Raw genomic sequence first — 22,566 nt, 5'->3', positions numbered from 1 at the left:
TCAGCAACATTTGGTGCACCAGGTGAAGTGAATGTTTTGGTCGAAAACCGTGTTGTAAACATAGAAAACTATTTTGGATTAGCAATGACCTGCTGAAACAATATCTTTTCGAGAACCTTTATCGGAAAGCTCGGGTAAATCACAAATTGGGCTCTAATTGGCTACCAGAATAGTAAGATACCTAGAGTTTGATATCAATCCAACGATTGTTTTAAGTTTATCAGTGTATTCAATGCCGACATATCATTTGCCACTGTCATAATGATAATTGCGAAAATCATATTATCATCTTTGCCATTATCTGATCATTGTTTTTTTTTTTCTTTTACTCTTCTTGCACAAAAACAAAACACCGGCATATTTGTTCAATCTACTTCCAAACTCCCCCCACTTTTTTGTTCTTCATCACGCCAAATGCTTGAGGTTTTCCTATTTCTGGTGCCTGAGCGTCAACTGAAAATGTTAGTAGTTTGGTACATACAAATGCCATACTAATAGGATCTAGTATCTTGTACTTAATATACTATGTTTTTGCATAGTAGGCCTACCCAAAGCTCTAAATCTCTCGTGCTTCAAAGGTAATAAAATCGTTAAGGATGGTGGTTAAAACAAAGTCGTGTGATTTCTTCTATACGATATGGCGTGACGTTCCCGAGACAGACCATTTTGCTTCTGTGGTTGCTCAAAGTCGATGTTAGGCCTAATGAACACCCCCGCTGTGTGGTCATGCGGATCCAATCTCGCATTCTTGCGAACGTCTTCTGTCTGTTAGATATGTTTGCGCATCTTTTCGAAGTGAGTCGTTGATGTATCTTTCGATATCGCGACTTGAGCTTGATGGAGGCCCTTGTCTTACGAACGAGAAAAAAAAATCGAGAGAAGGTATCGATATCAATCTATTCACTCGACGCAGTTGGATATCGATCGGTGAGGAATTACCCTCCTTTCGTCAGATCACAATCAGGGATACACAGAGTTGTACGAGGGCCAGTAGCATTGCAACAGGTGGAACACACACACACACACACACGGTGAGTTGGCTCAGTCGGTAGCGCGTCTGCCTCACGATCACGCGGCCCGGGTTCGAACCCGAGTCTGGACTGAGCAATGTTGTGTGTAAACATACCGTCCCCTCTAGCAAGAGGCAAAACACTCTGTCCCTCGGATAGGACATAAAATGGAGGTCCCGTGTATGAGAGAGTCACAGCTCATGCACGTAAAAGATCCCGCTTCATTCATTCATCGCAAAGAGCAGGGTGTCTAACCCGGTGAAGTGGTCCCACCCCACAACCAACTGGACCCCATGGAAGACCAGCTTAGTGTAGCTGAATATGGGATATCCAGCCATCTTCACAGATGGAAAATGAACAACACCACACACACACACACACACACACACACACACACACACACACACACACACACACACACACACACACACACACACACCCCTCTGTATGCTGGCCAAGGGTGTATAGTTGTGTGTAAACAACGCGCGAACGTCAAGGCCAGACTTACGTGACTTACGCATTTCTTTATTCCCCCCCCCCACCCCCTCCGCTCTCTTACTGAAATCGATATCGCGTAGACGATTCCCGCGGTTAAGTACTCCGATGACGATCTTTCCTGGCAGTGACGGGTCCATCCTAGTCGATAGCACATGGTATTAACTTTCAGTGTGCAATATTACGAGAGGAAGGAATCCGCAGAGATCCGCGGCAAAAACGCCTTACTGATGGCTTTAAGATATAGCTACGGCTCTTATACTGTCGGAAGTGTGCGACCCCGATCATTGGGCATCGACACTGTTCGGGAATCGCGCGCCTTGACTCAAAAAGAAGGCGCCGCTCGATACGAAGACTAACGCCGCCAGCATGAGACACGCGAAAGCTTTCAATATTCATGTACTCTTAAACTATCTGACTTTCTGATTCTTTTTTTCGAGCTGTCTGACCTATCTTGCAGAAACATGCATGCATATGCAGTTTATTTCAGAATTCTGTTCAGATTACTTTTAACATCATCGTTTCCATATCCCATTCTTGACGGTACTGAGAAAGCCAGAAAAAAAGGTGCAAAAGATAAATCTAATGCCAACATTTCTATTTCTCTCTGCTCTATTTCTGCAAAATTAATAACAGATGTAAAATATTGTAAACTGTTCATCCTTCTGGCAGAGGGAGCCCCTCATATTTTACAACAAAATGGGAGCTAACTATAATGTCTAAAAAAGGAAAAATCAAACAGCGATTCAGTGAAAACTTACAATTCATCATCACGCCTCCACGTTGCCCATCATTGATTTTACTACGAAACTGAGACAATGAATGAGTTGGAATTCTAATCCCATGAGTTGCGGGCATGTCTCCACGGAAACCTAAAAAAAAAAAAAAAAAAAAAAATCTTGTTACTTCGTGCGTGACGTGACTGTTTTTAGAGATTTCCTAACAAGAATGTTGAGGGCGTGCATGCTTCATGGTTGTAACACTTTTTCATTTCCAGGTTGAATGCTAAAGATTAAATTCAATGAAGCTCATTGAAACGACTTTCCACTGGGAAAAGACAATCATTACCATTTTGCAGAGAAGCTGGTGTTCTAATTTGTGAGACAATTTTCCCGAAAAAGCCAATTGTACACTTAGATTTCAATTATGTTCGGATGTTCACACTGTATGCCTTATTGTGTTGAAGAAAAAACGACTATATTTCATTTGTATTATTTTCGATGCAGATTAATTCATTTGAATTTGAAAATTTATTAACAAAAGGTTGCTTGCAATCCATACGCCTTCGTGTGTTCGTGTACGTGCGTTGGAGTTTGTCCGCTCCGCCTTCAACATGCAGAGAAGCCAAGGGAATAGTATAAACATAAGTTACTCACAATTACAGAGAAGGACGAAAATTAGATTTCAGGTAGATCCTTTTCCTTTCCTTTCACGTCATGATATTCCGAGTACAATTCACTTAGAATTTCCGTGGAGGTTTGGGTAAGTCAATTTAACTCTGGCAGCAATGAATGACCTGTCCCTCTCATCATACAAGTTTATGTTCCCGAGTTATAAAGAAAAAAATAATACAGTTTGGCCATGAAACCTCCCTGGAGATGGCTTTCCATAGAAATGAAATGTAATTTCCTCGGCATTAATACCTTAAACTGTATAGTGCTCCTTTCAAAGTGCGTGCGATGGTAATGATCGAGACATGCTTGCGTTGTGAGATCGTGCGCGACCTCAATTCATTTCGTCTGTCAGCAAGCCAAAGAATACTAGTATACTCAAAAAATTGGCAGGGTTTTAACTACAGGCGAAAAGTCAATTTCTTACCGCTGACACTCAATAAGGCCTCATTAGACATTGAATATTTTCCTCCGGGGGGTTTTCCGGCGTGCGTAAAGCCACATTACCGTATTGTAAGCAATGCACGTTTTTCCTCGAGTACGATTGAAAATAATTCCATCTTGTTAAGGAGAAAACAAATATCGATATCCAGATAATTCGAATGCAAGAAAATAGGACGGCTGTCACTGAAAGATGTTTACCTCAATGCCAGCTGAAAGTGCGTGTGATGAAAGCGAGTTTCAAATTTCGGGACTGCCCCGAAATTGATGAAAGAGCCTTTTACACAGACCATCTACAATGTCACTTAAATTTCACATTCATAATTTCCACAGTTCACATTATTTAGGTAACGTGACACAAACTAAACACTGAAGGTTTTGAAAATGAATAATGATAGCAATGCAGCTTCTGTTACGATGGAAACAATCATAAAAAAAATTCTGGGAGAAAAGTATGGGTATACTCTACGCGGTTCGCAGAGCTTTATTAAGGTACGTATGTATAATTATCATATTATATATAGGCGGACGTGAGATAACATTAAAAAAAAACCCAGTCATTTAGGAGGGGGAACAAAATGAGAAAAAAACCCCGTCAGTGTTCGATATTGGATTTTAAAGTGATTGTGTGTGTGTGTGTTGTGTGTGTGTGTGTGTGTGTTCGTGTGTGTGTGTGTGTGTGTGCGTGCGTGTGTGTGTGTGTGTGTGTGTGTGTGTGTGTGTGCTTTCTGTGTTTTATTTTGTGTTGGTCGGGTTATTTTTCTCATTCAGTTTCTCACGCAATTTAAACAGCTTTAAAATTCGGAAATTTCTGTTTCTTCTAAATTATAAAGAGATTCTCCCCCCCCCCCCGCCTTTACTAGCCCAGGTGAACAGTAAAACTTGCTTAAAAGATTGCTTTCCTCAATAATATTAATATCTATATATCTGCCCATCCTTGATTAATGAAAAAGAAATCATCATCAGCATCTGCATGCTCCATCTTTTCTTCAGCGTCTGCAATCGAAGCCAGCCCCTGATTGTGGTCCAAGCCATAAACTAGTTTTCCAGGTTTTAAACATGAGTGTTTCCTTACAGACCATTATACTGTCACTGAAATGATAGTCCCAGGAGGAAGAAAAAAAAAAGAGGAAGACCGGATCTGTTTCTTTTGTCTCCACATCAAGTGATGTTGACGATCACCTCAAAATGAGGCAAAGCATCTGTAATTCGAAGAACGCATTTCATGATTTCGCAGAATTTAGAAAGAAGGCCGAGCCTTTGGTGATGCACAGATTGACGATATTTATCATCTACTTTTTTTTTAATCTCTGACGCGCCAGGTATAAGATAATTTGAAGCTTCCTCTCTTTTTCATTTTTTTTTTTGGTCTCTCTGTTTCGTTCAAGATCGTGGAGGGGTACAGCGATGCCATAAGATATCACAGCTCCATCGGAATATCGCAAATTGATAAGAGCTCTCAGGGGTAAGAGAGAATAAAGGGGCGACCTCAAGACTACTAGACAGCAGTATCGAGGGCTATAGAACAATTGTAAAAGAGAGGGAGAGAAATGAAAGAATTTGTGCCGTGAACGAAGGGAATTCCGGCGGGCTCTACTCAAAGTCAAGATCGCGCTCGGGTTTCGCAGGAGCAATGCGATACTGACATCGAGCTCGAGTGCGAACAGTTCGAGGGTGCTCGTCGCTGAAATGAGGCGAGCCGGCTATGGTAATATGCTCGTCTCAGTCCCCGGTAGCAGAAGAGGCCAGAGGGATTACTATGTATTTTGACTCTTTTTTTTTTTTCAATTTAAGCGAGTTGATTGGTTTACCATATCAGTATATTTGTTGTTTTCCTTCTTTTTTGCGAGGGGGGGGGGGCAATATCGTGCAATTGTTACTTAGCAATTCATGCTACTGTTCTAGTTTTGTGTTTTTGAGAGTCCCGGACAATAAATGCAGCGTATGATTAAACTCGAAGAAACTTTGGTCTTCGGGATGTAAAAACTTGCATGCATGGAGAAACTGCTTTAATGCTGTTATTGTGAAGAGCAATCAGACATAGTGAACCTGATGGCAGGGAAAAGCATCATCAACGGAAATACTAACAAAAGGTAAAGCAGACGAGGGGGGGGGGGGGAGGTTGCACATCTGCAATGGTTCCTATAAGATGGTCAGCAAAACAGTCATTTAGTTTTTTGTTCGGTTTGACTCCTGATAAGTCACAAAATATGGTGCACCCTTATGACTGTTTCTTTACTATTTTGTACACGTGAAATGCGCATTATTAATCTGTACTGTATTATGCTATACATGTAATGTGGGATTTATATGCCTAATTGTATATACCATAACAAGACAGCTTCCTTCGCTATTTCTTTTTTTTTCCATGAACGAGTTTTCTTGTCTATTTCAATAAACATCTATGAAGACATAGATAAAAACGGTTTTATATCTCAGGAGTTCTCTGAGCAAGGGCGTATAGGGAATATCATTTAGACGAACACCGCGGTAGAGATGCTATGGTGTGTATTTCCAGCGGGTGGAAAGGAAAGACCACCTTGCCGATGCTACATGATGATGATGATATGAGCTGGTAGATATGAAACATGCAAACTTGTCGGTCATATACACACATCAGGGGCTGTTCCAAGTCTTGCCACGCGTCGCTGATTTATTGGCATGACCCATTTCACCGCGCGTATCGAAAGTGCCTTGGCTGGAAGTTTGTTGTTGTTGTTTTATCCTGTCTCTATTTTCTTCACTGGCTGCTTTCTTCTTCCCTTTCTTTTTCTTTTTCTTTTTTTGGTTCCTTTTCACGTCCAGTCCCTCAGAGAGCTCGTCCTCGCATGTTAATCCTGTGTTTCCGACATGTATAGCGTAAGCAACGTCAATTCCTCACAGACATGGACGTTATTACACGCACGCACATGCATACAAACTCTCTTTTTTTCGCAGAAATTTTACTGACTCCATCCATTATTTCCAAAATAAGGTAGATACAGGGTATAGGGTTAAAGGTCCAGTTTACCTTTGGGATCAGTGATTTTAAAAATGTTCGAGATATCACATTTGATGCATACGTGTAGATCTGTCGTATTACAAAACATCCTACCATATAAAATTTTCGCAATAAAACCTTAAGTATAAGTAGATATCAGTATTTTTCTCAATAAACCATCTATAATAACTGTAGACGGTTTAGTCTGAAATCATTCAAACTATTGTTCACATTTTGTGTATTGAACATTACTTAACATCGATTATACGGATTCAAATTCTTACAGTTGTTGTTTCTATCCCTAACTCACATTTTAGAACTACTTCAAAGCACTAATGCTGGGTTTTTGTTTCATCTGCAAATGGTAAATCATGCCTTTAAAGAAGTTATTATCAGCAAATACTAAAAGGGGAAATGTGAAAATATGCATTGCACAATCGAGCTGTCCGATTTCAAGAAAAACCCTTTTCATGAGTAATAAACTCTGACAATGATATACAATCTCTGTTTCGTTCATTTCGTGGTTTATAGTCTTTCCCATCTCTTTTTAGACACTATGATACCATTTTGCTTCATACAGTGAACTCTGGTTAGAGCTAACACGGTTACAACGAAATTCTCTTTACAACGAAATCAAAAATTCAAGTCCCAACATTATCATCTATACTGTATATAATTTATCTTTATGCACTACACTGTTCGGTTATAACGAAATTTCGTCATAATGAAAGAAATCCGCCGGTCCCGAGGACTTCGCTACAATGGGGGTATCGTGTAAGATGCTAATACGATACCCCTGACGTAAAACGTTTGATGAAATTATTTTCTGTTATCATCTTTTACTTCTCCAAAACATATGTGTCTATCTCGTTCGCCGAATACGCATGACTCAAGGATGTCATCACTCAGTATAGAGTTATAATGATTTTTCGCTCTCTAATGGCAGAGATGTCTCTCTGCGTACAGTTTTATCATAATTGCATTTGATTATTAGCAACATTCCCTTCATACTGTTTTAATAGTATTTCATTTAATCATCGCACCTAGCTGGTCAAATTATCATTTAATCCGATGCAGTGTTGTAGAAGCAGTAGTAAAGCAATATGGAAGGAAAATTAAACAAGATATCTGTTTCACAACTACGAACAGTATTTCATACCGTGGTAAAGTATCAGGAAGAATGTTAAAAGTAGCAGTAATTTTAAGAATAGTAAGTCATAGTAGTGGTAGAAGTAGTAGTAATAGTAGTCTGTAGTAGTAGTAATATAGTAGTAGTAGTAGGCCTAATGATAGTAACATTAGAAGTATACTTGTAGACTCATTGTAGTATATAGTAGGATTAATAGTAGTAGTATAGTTGTTATTGTTGTTTTAGTCAAAGGCTATGTTTTATGGTTAATGTGACGAAATGATAATGATTGTATATTACAGCATATAATACTGCATCATATTGCAATTTTTTAGAATAAAATTTTCAAAATTTTGATTGTGGTTTATATCTTTTATGGGGGAAGGGTCGGGGCGGATGTATAGATGCGTAGCAATTATCTCAATAGAGACTTTGTCATGAAGTGGACCTATGTACGTGCCATTAAACAAACCTGTATTCGATCAACAATTCCGAAACTCATATTAATGTACTGATCTTTAAATGTGACACTTTTTAGGCCTACTTGACGCTCCTGCCCCGCGTCTACATGTATGTAACCTGTACTCTCGAGTGTCGTCTGCCATTGGATTTTCCTTCTCACTTCCGCCCTACTTTCCAGCGCCCCACATTTCCCGATTCACATACAGCATTCTCTCTTTCAAGAATTCTTACCGTGTTCTTTTCAGGTGCTGCTGTCATGGCTGTTCATGATCAGTTGCCGCTGTCATGATGTGAAACCCAAGTAACTATCTCTGGCAACTTGTATGATGCCATTTGGACTGTGCGCCAATGCGAGTTTGCGATTCATGCCGAGTATCGCCATCTTGTTATGGGCAGCCAAGGAGACATTTTTTTTTTTATATCACAATACAAAATATCTATGCGCATGTAATAATATCGGGAAGTCGAACGCTGTGGGGATAAAGATAAAATATTTTAACCAATGAATGGGGAAAGTTCTGCAGAATACTAGTCCATGTGTCTTTATACTTATCAAGTAACCTTTTAAATCATCTTTTCGTTCACTCAATGTTGAATGAGAAACTGCGTGTGTTCCATTTTCATGCGATTCGTAGAAGAAGAATCGATTGCTAGTAGGACTCCTGTAATTATTTGCATAGATTGCTGATTAAAGTCAACTGCCAAATCACTGTGTTTTTTCGCTGTGTTCGTGATGCACCTAATAAGTATAAAATCATATCCCTCCCCAGATATTTCTTTCTGCCTATTCGACGTCTCTCCTCTGACTACAAGACATCTTTTTTTTTTCCTCTTTACTTCCAGCTGATCTGAGTGCGCGGGTAACAAGCCACTTACCAACCCACAACATTTAAATTCTGCGACATCCGGTCGACCCGACCAGTCTCCCCTCGCGGAGGATCTCGCTTTATCGATCGCGCGAAACAGACGTCTCGAACACACCCTCATCATGTTTGGATGGAAGAGCGCCTTTGCACTCTTTAGCTTGGGTAAGTTTGTTTCAAACGATGTCTTTCCTTTCCTTCTCGCTGCTTATCTTCTATACTTTGTACTCTGAAAGGTGATTTAGTTCAGTTCAAGTCATTTTCATTTTTTCTCAAAGAAATAACAATAAATATCATTGACAGTATATACAACAAGTGAGAATACAAAATGTATACAACCATGTCTTTTGATTGCAGCAAAAAAGAAAAAGAAAAAAGAACATACTGGACACAAATGATAATGGTTATATAAAGGTTTGTTTGTTTGTTTGTTTGTTTTCTGTTCATTTTCCATCAGAGAAGATGGTTGGATAGCCCATATTCAGCTTTGCTAAGCTGGTCTTCCATGAGGTCCAGTTGGATGTGAGGTGGGACCACTTCACCGGGTTAAACACCCTGCTCTTTGCGATGAATGAATGAAGCGGGATCTTTTACGTGCATGAGAGTTGTGGCTCTCTCACACACAGGCCAGGAAGTAACAGAAATATTATAATGGGGCCTACATAAAAGCTATCTCGTAAAACTGGGAAAGTGTACTTGTGCTTTTTATTTTACATACAAAAATATTCCTTCAAATTTCCCTCATTCTCAAAACAAACAAACGGAAACATACATATAATATTAACGTTCAGGGTTTTGAGCTATACAGATACAGTACTCTTCCCGGACAACCAATCACCAATGTTTGACAGTCACGTTTCTGCAGAAACGAAGGTCTATGCATCCAAAAGTCCGCTGGGAAAACACTTTAATTGATTGAGACGCAAATTAGCTCAGGTTAATGGACTTTGCTGGAACTGAAAATTCATTGTTGTTTGTTGTGCGTATTATAGGCGCATGCGTATTCTGTTAAACATTGTGCCGATGACGAGTATGAACTGAGTGGGTAATATTCGGAAACAATCCAATTTTAGCTTTAAAGGGATCGTTTAGTTTTGGTTGAGACCTAATTTCAGGTTTCTGACATTTTTTTTTTTTTTTTGGTGAGATAATGAGAAACCTTTTATGAAATATGAAAGAGCATGTAATTCCACGAAAATTCAACGTTTATTTGAAGAAAATTGGTTTTGAAATGGCTGAGATATCCAAAACAGAGCGATTCTAATAAAGTGTGGGACCCACACTTTATTACGATCGCTTTGTTTTACTTTGTTTTTGGATGTTTCAGTCATTCCAAGCGCGATTTTCATCTAATAAACTTTGAATCCCTCTTAAAATGTTATACTCTGTACTATATCATAAGTGTTTTCTTGGTATCTCGCAAAAAGTTAAAAGCCCAATTCTCATCTCCACCAATACTGTACCATCCCTTTAAGTGATTTTTTTTTTTATTAAGTTCAGTAAGTGTATGATAGTGAGCACAGAGAATGTCCCTGACAATGGTGTATGTTGAGCCCTGTGTTCGGAACTTTCTCTAGCCTTTGGGCAGTGGTATTGAGACGTGACTGAGCGTGATCTCGGCATGCACATTGGCACATTAAGCTGTCGAAGATAGCATAACGTGTGACGTCATCCGTGGCATATGGTCGGATACTGCCACTGTTTACGAGGTGTCACTTGTGGTGCGGCGTGAAATACGAGACTTCGACGAGATCTGACGAGACCTAATCCGTCTGCGACGATGCGATTCGCGTCCGATTCGATCAGATTTCTTTTAGGGTTTACACTGAATTGTAGAAGTTGATAAAATGAAGGACCATAATTCGTAGACGGCTATTTCCTACTCACATGCTTTAAATTTGTTTCAAGGGAATATGAAAAAACAAAGGAAATTACAGGATTGTCACCAGGAATAAAGTAGACATCTAGAAGCGACAGAATTATGATAATCTTAACGGCTTTCGCAGACGTGACAACAACGATTCCATCCGTGATAAACAGCTCCATCTCCGCCATGGATTTCTTTTCTGTCGCCTTTTCCCTTTTGGTGCGTGGATGGGATGAGGTTTTTCCAAGAGTCGAACTTCCCAGTAACTGCCAATGAGGACTGTCCGCCATCCGCCATTACGAAAATAAATATGCCACAGTACTGCTTGACAGTTCGGATTGACGATCGCCTTGCTCTCCCCGCCGAAATAACCTCCGAAGCGTGACAAACAGTGCTCGAAAAGAGTTCTCTACTCCCATTGTATAATACACACACACAAACACACACACAAACACGCGCAAACATACCCTATACTAATATATACATGGACAGACACCACACAATAGACAGACACACTCCAAAAGAACATGCCGGCATACACTGCCCCACACATTCAAACATCAAATAATAACAGCGTGTGGTTTTCTTGCTGTGAAACCAATTCTCTATACAACAGACGGCTTTTCTTTTCCCGCCAGAGAAAAAATTCCACGATGCGTAGATGGCTAATAAATTGTCTATGGCGACGTGATGAACTGCTTTTGTCTCATCATTCTGGCTCTGAACACATAACCATTATACTGTGCAATACCAGGAATTCTCTGCGTTGTTTGGCATATATCATTTATAACTTCTAATACCTTCTGGGGACATGCTTCATCAAAGATGCAAGTTGTAGTCTGAAGTCATTATCGCACAGCTATTAAAGAACAAGACGAATGGAAAGGTTGGGTAATTTTATTGCAAGAACGTTATGACCAATAAATATCATGATATAATTATGGTGCTACGACTCAAATACAAGCTAACCTTTTTAACTATCCCTACATGGTATGTTACAAACAACTCTAATAGTAAAGCCCATGCAGCAATTGCTGTCTCATTAGCATATATGTCTAAAAAATATGTCATAGAGGTAGATGTATATACTTTTATGTCTGTATTTATAATACTTTAAAATGTAGTATTTAATAAACTCGTTTGGAAAAGGAAATAAGTTATTAAAAGCTGTAACAGCCGAACGCACTTAAGATAACATGGCATCGTCAATGATATTGCCATATATGATTCACATCACTTCAATTAAAAACTTTATTTCATTTGTCAGAGGAAGAAAAAATTAACGAGGTGACGATATAATGAAATCTATCGGCAAATTATTATTTTAAAACTAATGATTGTTTTCCTCCTATAGAGTCTTAATATAAATATGAAACAAATGGAAGAGGCTGATATCCTTTGGTTTGGTCCCATGGCTTTACACTGAAAAGCAGTTTAATAGCTTCCGTGGTGACTACTTAAATATTGATCCTCAACCCAAACCCTCGGTATGACCGTTTCACTGAAAAGAAACCCCAAAGTCATCTCAACTGATGAATATTTATATTTTGAGGCGGGAAGATTTGCACATCGCGGCGGTGGGTGGAGGAGGGTAAAGGGATGGAGAGGGGGAGGGGGAGGGGAAGGGGTAGAGTTGGAGGTGTTGATCCAAACCACACGAAACCCACTTACACTTACACACACCGTGCTGTGAGCCATTCCTGATAAGGCTCCCTTTCTGCAACAGGCATAATGTAGCAAGACAACATTCATTTTGGACGCCCACGATAACAACGAAAGAAAAAAAAAATGAAACGATTTATGGCTACAATGTTCTCATGTCTTATCTCATGCGTAATTGGAACCAAGCCACGGATTTACGACGATGATACATTCCATCAAATGCCAATCATGAGATGGAACCGATCCATCAGCAAACAATTAGAGAACAGTAAAAAGTCGTAATTGCTCTCCTACGTCTATTCACTTCGCGGGGAACGTAACGGTGTCAAAAATGGCACAAGCCGACCTCTATCAACTCCACAGCTGACCTTGTTGTAAGCCGGCGTGGAACTCTGCAAAATTGTCTGCAGTATACATGTCATTATTGTATGTAATGTGTTTTCGTGTGACGGATGAACACGCCATCTAGTATTACAGGAGCAAAAAAAAAAAAAGATATAAAATAAAAAAATAGAAACAGAAGACAGAGAAAGAGACAGATAGTAACAGTTCCGCCACTGTCATAAAATGGCAGGAATGGTAAATGATAATGTATGTAATATATGACCAATTAAATGTCAGTGTTAAAATCATCTATATTTTCTTTTCTTTTTTTAATGCCGGGTGTGAATTATGATTGCTGGAAAAAACAACCACATGTGTTGAGAATTGAATTGAATTTGCCATAAAACTGCATTACAGACCAGACATCTTTACCCTATATACGTCACGCATGCGCAGATTATTAGCTCCCATGTGATAAACAACTAACAACAATAGCAAGAATAGCAATATCACAAGCAAACAGTCGTTAAGCAAAGCAATCTCACTTTTGTGTTCAAAGTTTATCTGTGAAACGAACACAAAACAAAAAAAGTGAAGAGACACCTGACTCGGAAATGACAATGACAAAGAAAGAAAGAAAAAAGGGTAAACGACTAAACGTCCTCAATTTGTATTTACTAGCCATGAATCAATGCCTTGACTTTCACCTTAGAAAACTAGGTCACTAAATGTTGAAACACTGCTCACTTGAAAATAGCCCGAAACTCTGCTTTGATTAAAAACAATTACTGCTCTCAAGGTGGTCTTCTCGCAGATATTCTGGGTACTCCCGACATAATAGGCAAGGTGGCGTGGATGTTAAATTTATCGTATAAAAAAAAAAAATCATTGTTTTTTTACCCTTCTGCATGTCCTTCAGCTTACATTGTATATTTTCATGTGTATAATTATATACTTACATTCTTTTCAGAAATTAAAGCAAATTGCATTTAATGACTGATCTAGAATGCTTTTACGCGAATCTATGCGATTACCCATTGCTCAGAAAAGAGTGCAAGGTCGTTTTGTTTAAGTGGATTACTTGTTTCACCGACAGTGAGCTTTAAGTCAATTAATAAAGTAAACATTTTCTTACTCCTCCCATACCCTGATATCAGGAGCACAAACATCGTACGACTATTAATACGGTGCCCTATAAATGGAATCCTTTAATACGACAAGTTGGAAGTGTTTCGTCGTTGTTTTTAATGCGTGCAAACATGGCTTTTCATAGTTCGGCGCCAGTCCGCACACGCGGGCCAAATTGGCGCGAATGTACATTGCATGAACAATCGAACTAGATTATTAATCAATGATCGTATTTTTTTGCGGTATTGATGCTCTTGTGCAAACATCGCATTGGATTTTTTTTTCTGCATTCGGGAGCTCTTCAAATATGGACTTGGATTAAGCCAGAAAGTGGTGGGTTATCTGGTGCGCCAAAAGCCAGTGCTTTTCAGTCGATTTGAGCAAACATTCTAATACCGAAGCAAGTCACATAGCAGATGGAACGGAGCTAGCGAGGCGGAGAGTAACCGTCGGACTGCTAGTCGCTCACCGATATGTTACGATGACAATCATAATGTGTGTTTGTCTGGGAGAAAATTGACGTAGAACTTGCGCCAACTATAGCAAATTATGTTTGATCATTCATTTTGGAATTTAAAGGGGCCCTTACCTGATTATTTCGTTCCGTTAAATACATTAGGGAATGAAGTAGTCCCTGCAGAGAGTGATGGAAATTCAAAAATAACTTTTTAGAAATTACAGTGTGTGATCAAGAATAAATGACTGTAGTATTGAACAAACATCACCTTGCGGGCACAATAGGCACACATCTTTCGTATATTTCGGTCTCGTGTTTGAATCATCAACCTTGGCATTAAGTAGCACGCAAATTATTCGATCGTCAGATCGTATTGAGTTTGATTGTTGGGGTAAAATGCAAAAATAATTTCCATTTGTTCTTTTCATCTTTATCACTCTAGCATATATATATATATATATATATATATATATATATATATATATATGCAAATATAAATAAAGAATATGTATGTCTATGTAGACATGCAATCTTTTTCCAAACATTGTATTTTAACAACGCATTGACGAGGCGTACCGAAGGCAAACGAACGTGCGAACGTCTGTATGAATGTATGCATATATATATATATATATATATATATATATATATACAATATTATATGAAGTGTTTCGTACAAGTGTTTCGTATTTTGCCTCACCGCAAGTTAATCCAATCACAATCGCGTTCTGTTCTGAAGATATTTGCATCTCAGTATCGCCAACCCAAGCATCCATATTCCGAATTTTATAGTGTGTAATATTTATCCTCCCAAAACCTTTATAGAAGAAAATAGGCGAATGCCCACTATCAGATAAACACAGGCAGGAGAAGCTGGATTTTAAGATGCAACTTGAAGTTATTGTTATTGTTATTGTTCATTTTCCATCTGTGAAGATGGCTGGATAGCCCATATTCAGCTACACTAAGCTGGTCTTCCATGGGGTCCAGTTGGATGTGAGGTGGGACCAGTAGTCTTCACTCGGGTTATAAACACCCTGCTCTTTGCGATGAGTGATAATGATGATGATAAGGTCTTATTTACCCAGGGTAGCCTCTTCAGTGTTGCCACTGCTCTACCAGAGGGCCCTGCTATTATTATTACCCTAGCGTTGCCAGGTACCCATTTATACACCTGGGTCGAGAGGGACACAGTGGGTAAAATCATCTTGTCCAAGGACGTAAGCACTGGGCGGGATTCGAACTCGGGTCCTCCGATCGGGAGTCGGGAGTCTTATCCACTATGCCACAGCGGAATCTTTTACGTGCATGAGTTGTGACTCTCTCATACACGGGACCTCCATTTTATGTCCCATCCGAGGGACAGGGTGTTTTGCCTCGTACTAGAGGGGACGGTGTGATTACACACAACATTGCTCAGCCATTAGACTCGTTTTCGAACCCGGGCCCTTAGGATCGTGAGGCAGACGCGCTACCGACTGAGCCAACTCACTGCCAACACTCACCGCAGTCAATCGTGCAACTCGTGCATTTTACACAAATGGGCATTCAATTTAATGAATACAACGCTCAGTACATAATACATGTATTACTCTTAACTGAAAGAAGGAAAGGTTAGAACTTCCAATCATTCTTTATACACTTAGAGATCCGTAGAACAGATAGTTACAGGAATGGAAGTGTATTCATAATTTAACTTTTCTGCAATCTATTCAGAAACCACCTTCAAGATACGGAACTGCCTATAATTCTATGGGAACTTCAAAATTATTTTTAGATAAATGTTGTCTGATGCTTGAAAAGAAGTTAGATTTCCTGATTTTCTTCTATATCGATTAAAACCAAATCATGTCATTTGCGAAATTCCTGAGACCTATAAACTATAGTCCGAGCTTTAATGAGGGTCACGTGATAACGGAAAGATCTGTATTCAACAGATGAGTCGCACTTTTAGGAGAATGCTGCATTTCGAACAACAAGAATAGGAGCATGAACGCGAACATTCTCCTCCAGGGCAAAAGTGAAACGAATTATGGGTGTTACTTTCAAAGGAAGCGTGTGTCGATTTCATGAATTACTTTTTTCAGGATTGGTTGGACGGAACATGGACTATGGAAAATCAATAGTACATTTTGAAGCCTCCCCCCCCCCCATCTTCTAAAAAGAAAGAAAAAAAAATCAGAAAAGAGGGGTCTGCCCTTTTGGTGCGAATTTAACACCTGTTCCCCGCTTTTCTATTCATAACTCGAAACATGGGTGAGACATCTCGGACTATGGGGCCACTGTAAGGAAATACTGTCACTTTGTTGATGAGGTCTCCTCTATTTCTCGTAAGTATAAGGGTGTTCAATATCATGTTTCGCATCCTGCCGATTAAGTCTTCTGAATGACATGTTGATAGTCCGGATGTGTCCGATGCGAGAGTTAGATCCTTATTGATCGCGCTGGTTTAATCACGTGTACTGCAGTACGCGAGTCCAAGAAGTTACGCGCGTCTTCGATTACAGGAATGTAACGTCACCACAAACACTTTTGACAACATGACGGTGTAAAGGCTTGGAAAGATCAAAGTAAATGACTAAATGAAGTCACCGTATTGAAAGGCAGAGAATCAAAACGACCTGCATGGCGACAATGTTGCATTGATTTTAGATAAGTCGCACCTTCGAAACACCCAGTAGGGTCTAAGCACTGAAGTTCGTAAATACTGAGTGCCATTCAAGTGAATTCGCTTTCTTGTCATATGTTTATATTATGTGCATTTGCCTACATGTGTTTGTGTGTGTGGTGTAGTGTAAACATTTTTTCCCCGAAGTGTATATCCATTATTATCCCTATGACACTCCCAGATATCCGCTCGAACTGCAAATGAAAACCGCCCTCCCCCTTAGAGAGAAAGAGAGAGAGATTTAACACTTCCAATGGTCAGTTTAACTTACCTAAAAAGTTTGACTCACATGTACTGTACCCTGACATGCCTGAGGTAAGCCGACATGAGATAGATAGAATAAATATGATACATATTTTGTAGGATCTCACCGGAAAATTGCTTACCCTAGATAATTCCTTTCAGTGATATCAAATTGCCTGTCGAGAATGTCCGAGCGAAATTGAATTCAAGACCCCTCCTTTAAATCAGCGGTGTAAGCCAGGCCGCTCAACGCAAAAATCCGTCCCCATTCTACTGTTGTGAGCGCTTGAAGCCGTGGTTCATTTCGCCCCTGGGCCAAAGTCCCGCTAGCATCCCATCCAGCACAGCTCAAATATTCTATTTCAGAGCAGCCCTGGGATTTTTTCATTCATATTGTGTGAAAGAGAGGCAATTACCTGTATTAAGACGATTTTTAATCATAAATATTATATGAAAATATAGAAACGCGCGTCCCACGGGATCTGCTTCCTCTATTCTGTGTAACACGGTTTCTTCACTGGCCGTGGTTTTACCTTTCCGCTTCATGCTATGTAGACGAAAGGCAAAGACCGAGCAACGCGTGGAAATGCAATATATAAGATATACATATATATATATATATATATATATATATATATATATATATACTCCTAGATGGGTCATTTGGAAGACATTTCCATTTGTTTTATATGCAAATTTATTAATACATGTTCAATGGCAGTTTACGCAATGGAGACACGAAAATTGTCTCCTTGATGACCAGTTGTCTCCCTAAGGTGCCAACTAGGGATATATATATATATATATATAATATACATGTATATATACATATATATATATATATATATATATATGTATATATACATATATACATATATATATATATATATACATATATATATATATGTATATATACATATATATATATATATATATATATATATATATATATGTATATATACATATATATATACATATATATATATATATATATATAACACTTTCAGACACATCATTTAAGCAGTATGGAATATGTCGTGATATTTTGTGACTTTTGGAGAATGTCTGTTTTCTTCTATTTTCTGTGGCAAATTTTGTCTTTATCTGCCATCCCCATGATATCCACCAAATGCAAACCATTTTTACTACATGTTTTCATATGCTATATGCGTGTCTCACACTCCGTTAGGTTATACGCCGCCGAGTAGCCATCATGATAATGATTGTATGGTAACAATGGCTAATACATTACTTTTTTGGCAGATCGACAAATAAACCTAGTTTATGATTCTCTGTAAACGGGTATTAATTTCTTTGCTGTCTATAACAATGAACATTTGAAATAGCACTGTTGACACTGTTGTTCAGGTGTCAGTTTCTTCAATTTGTCTACCTCTACAAATTAAATTTGTTAACTTCGCAACTGCTGATCTGTAAAGCCGTAGATGACAGGTTCGAGTCCCACTGGTTCCTTTTTTCCGACATGTTTATTAATTACAGATCAGCAGTTGCGATCTTTACGAATTTGATTTGTATAGGGAGACAAATTGAAGAAACTCACACCTTAACCTTCACCCCTCAGAATAATATCTTTCTTTCATTAACACTGATGTTGTTCAAAATGGAAAGGAAAAGAAAACAAACCGAATGGACTGAGCTGCATCATCATTTCATTTCATTTCATTTATTTGACAAAATATAAAACAATATACAATATGCAACAAGAAACAAATACATGCCAGGACTCCTAAGAAGCAAATTTGTGCTTGTGGCTGGAGCCCTCAAACCAAAAAGGATAAAATACTGTACATAGGGCCTACAATCAACCAACACTTTTTGTGATATCATGTTTCAAATGGTTAGAAAAAAAAAAGAAGAAGATGCAAAAGGTTGAAATATAATGTTGCAACTATGAAGAAACATTTGACCAATCAACTGCGTATTAAAAAACGCACTGGGGTCGGTCGGTCTGGTGAGCATAGACTTGGGGGAAAAAATCAGGCAGTGTTAATGTATATGCTATGCATGGGCGTAAATCCCGGGGGGATGGGGGGGGGGGATATATCCCCCCCTGAAATGGAGGAGGGGGGGATGGCCTGTACAATCATCCCCCCCTGAATTTTGAAGAAAAAAAATGGAGGAAGCAGAAATGTGATTGTATCAATTTTGGCATATTGCATGACGTTTGTACGCCGGCCTTCAGACAGGTAACAGAGCTGAACAGTATTCTATCTTGTAGGAAATCGAATGCATAATTTTCTCAAGCGCTCGCTCGCTTCGCTCGCTCGCGGACATGGACGTACACTGTCAGGTATGGCTCAGACGTTGACAACGTCAAATAGTGTAGGCCTACATGTAAACATGCTAAGACGAGAGTAACTTGGGACCATCTGCAAAATATGTACGAAAACATACAAACAAACAATAGCAAAACTATATTGCCATAATTGAACCCCTCCATTTCCTGAATCATTCATGAGGAACGACAGTGACTGATAATTCAGTCAAGATACATCTATGGGTATACCCAGGGAAGATCAGGGGCGTCGAAAATATCTCGGGGGGGGGGAGGGCAAAGGGCATTTGCCCCGCCCCTACGAAAGTGTTTAGGCAGGCAAATCATTTATCCCCCAAGCAATTTCCACGATGAGGACAAATTTCGAAATTTCTTAATGGAATTATTGTCCAAATACCGCCAGAACTATGCACCAAATCGTTGAATTGCAATCATAAACATGCAAAAGCTCCGCTATATACTGGATCCCTTTCGATAAGCACACTGTTGAGATTGACGTATATTTCCCTAATTTGTCAAAGAGTGTGCAGCATATCTTTCACTTAACAAAAGCTCCCTCATATGCAGAGGCGTCGATGGGGGGGGGGGGGGGATGGTTCCCCCATAAGTGGGACAAACCAAATCGCAAAAATATAGCTAAAAATGGCAGTCTTTTGGGTGTAAAATGTCAAAATTTTAAAGCTCGCTCGCTCCGCTCGCTCGCATTTAAGCGCTAAGCCATTCCCCTGATGTTGCTACCAGTGATTGACAGCAGTTGCGCCCGGTGCGCCCCCCCCCCCCCTAATCTCCAAAGCAAAAAGTATAGCTACAAATGGCAGTTTGGGGGACTGTAAGATGTCAAATTTTTTCAAGCTCGCTCGCTTCGCACACTCGCATTTAATCATTATGCCATTCTCATGATGTTGCTGCCATAAATTGCCAGCAGTTTTCGCCCGTTGCTCCCCCTCAATTTCCAAAGCTAAAAATAAAGCTATACAAACGGCAGTTTTGGGACTGTAATAAGTCGAAATTTTGAAGCTCGCTCGCTGCGCTCGCTCGGATTTAATCATTATGCCATTCTCCTGATGTTGCTGCCAGTAATTGCCAGCAGTTTTCGCCCGGTGTGCCTCCCCTTAATTTCCAAAGCGAAAAAATACAGCTACAAACGACATTAATTTTCTGGGATTGCAAAATGTCAAAATTTTAAGGCTCGCTTGCTCCGCTCGCTCGCATTTTAATCGCTATGGCATTCTCCTGATGTTGCTGCCAGTGATTGACAGCAGTTGTGCCCGGTGCGTCCCCTTTAATTTCCAAAGCGAAAAATATAGCTACAAATGGCAGTTTTGGGGACTGTAAGATGTCAATATTTTCAAGCTCACTCGCTTCGCACACTCGCATTTAATCATTATGCCATTCTCATGATGTTGCTACCAGTAATTGCCAGCAGTTTTCGCCCGGTGCTCCCCCCTTAATCTCCACAGCGAAAAACATAGCTACAAACGGCAGTTTTGGGACTGTAAGATGTCAAACTTTTGAAGCTCGCTTCACTCACTCGCATTTAATCATTATGCCATTATCCTGATGTTGCTGCCAGTTATTGCCAGCAGTTTTCGCCCGGTGCTCCCCCCCCCCTTAATTTCCAAAGCGAAAAATATAGCTACAAATGGCAGTTTTGGGACTGTAATAAGTCAAAATTTTGAAGCTCGCTCGCTTCGCTCGCTCGCATTTAATCATTTATTTATGCCATTCTCCTGATGTTGCTGGCAGTTATTGCCAGCAGTTTTCGCCCGGTGCTCCCCCCTTAATTTCCAAAGCGAAAAATATAGCTACAAACGGCAGTTTTGGGACTGTAATAAGTCAAAATTTTGAAGCTCGCTCGCTTCGCTCGCTCGCATTTAATCATTATGCCATTCTCCTGATGTTGCTGCCAGTAATTGCCAGCACTCAATTCGCCCGGTGCTCCCCCCTTAATTTCCAAAGCGAAAATACAGCCACAAACGACAGTTTGGGGGACTGTAAAATTTAATCGTATGCCATTCTCCTGATGTTGCTGCCAGTACGAACTGCCAGCAGTTGCGCCCTGTGCGCCCCCTTAATTTCCAAAGCGAAAAAATACAACCCAAAACGGCAGTTTTTTTTACTGTAAAATGCCAAAATTTTCAAGCTCGCTTCGCTCGCTCGCATTTTATTGTTATGCCATTCTCTTGATGTTGCTGTCAGTAATTGCCAGCAGTTTCACCCCGTGCCCCCCCCTTAATTTCCAAAGCTAAAAATAAAGCTACAAACGGCAGTTTTGGGACTGTAATAAGTCGAAATTTTGAAGCTCGCTCGCTCCGCTCACTCGCTCAATCATTATGCCATTCTCCTGATGTTGCTGTCAGTAATTGCCAGCAGTTTTCGCCCGGTGTGCCTCCCCTTAATTTCCAAAGCGAAAAAATGCAGCTACAAACGACATTTTCTGGGATTGCAAAATGTCAAAATTTTAAGGCTCGCTTGCTCCGCTCGCTCGCATTTAATCGCTATGGCATTCTCCTGATGTTGCTGCCAGTGATTGACAGCAGTTGTGACCGGTGCGTCCCCTTTAATTTCCAAAGCGAAAAATATAACTACAAATGGCAGTTTTGGGGACTGTAAGATGTCAAAATTTTCAAGCTCACTCGCTTTGCACACTCGCATTTAATCATTATGCCATTCTCATGATGTTGCTGCCAGTAACTGCCACCAGTTTTCGCCCGTGCTCCCCCTTAATTTCCAAAGCTAAAAATAAAGCTACAAACGGCAGTTTTGGGACTGTAAAATGTCAAAATTTTCAAGCTCACTCGCTTCGCTCGCTCGCATTTATCTCCTGATGTTGCTGCCAGTACGAACTGCCGGCAGTTGCGCCCTGTGCGCCCCCCTTAATTTCCAAAGCGAAAAAATACAGCCAAAAACGGCAGTTGTTTTACTGTAAAATGTCAAACTTTTCAAGCTCGCTTCGCTCGCTCGCATTTAATTGTTATGCCATTCTCTTGATGTTGCTGTCAGTAATTGCCGGCAGTTTCACCCGGTGCCCCCCCCCCTTATAATTTCCAAAGCGGACAAAATACAGTCACAAACTGCAGTTTTGGGACTGTAAAATATCAACATTTTCAAGCTCGCTTGTAACAGTTTGTCAGAAATATATCACTCCCC

This window comes from Diadema setosum, chromosome 16, assembly GCF_964275005.1.
Source record: "Diadema setosum chromosome 16, eeDiaSeto1, whole genome shotgun sequence".
Classification (NCBI taxonomy): Eukaryota; Metazoa; Echinodermata; class Echinoidea; order Diadematoida; family Diadematidae; genus Diadema; species Diadema setosum.
This window is presented reverse-complemented; position numbering follows the sequence as displayed.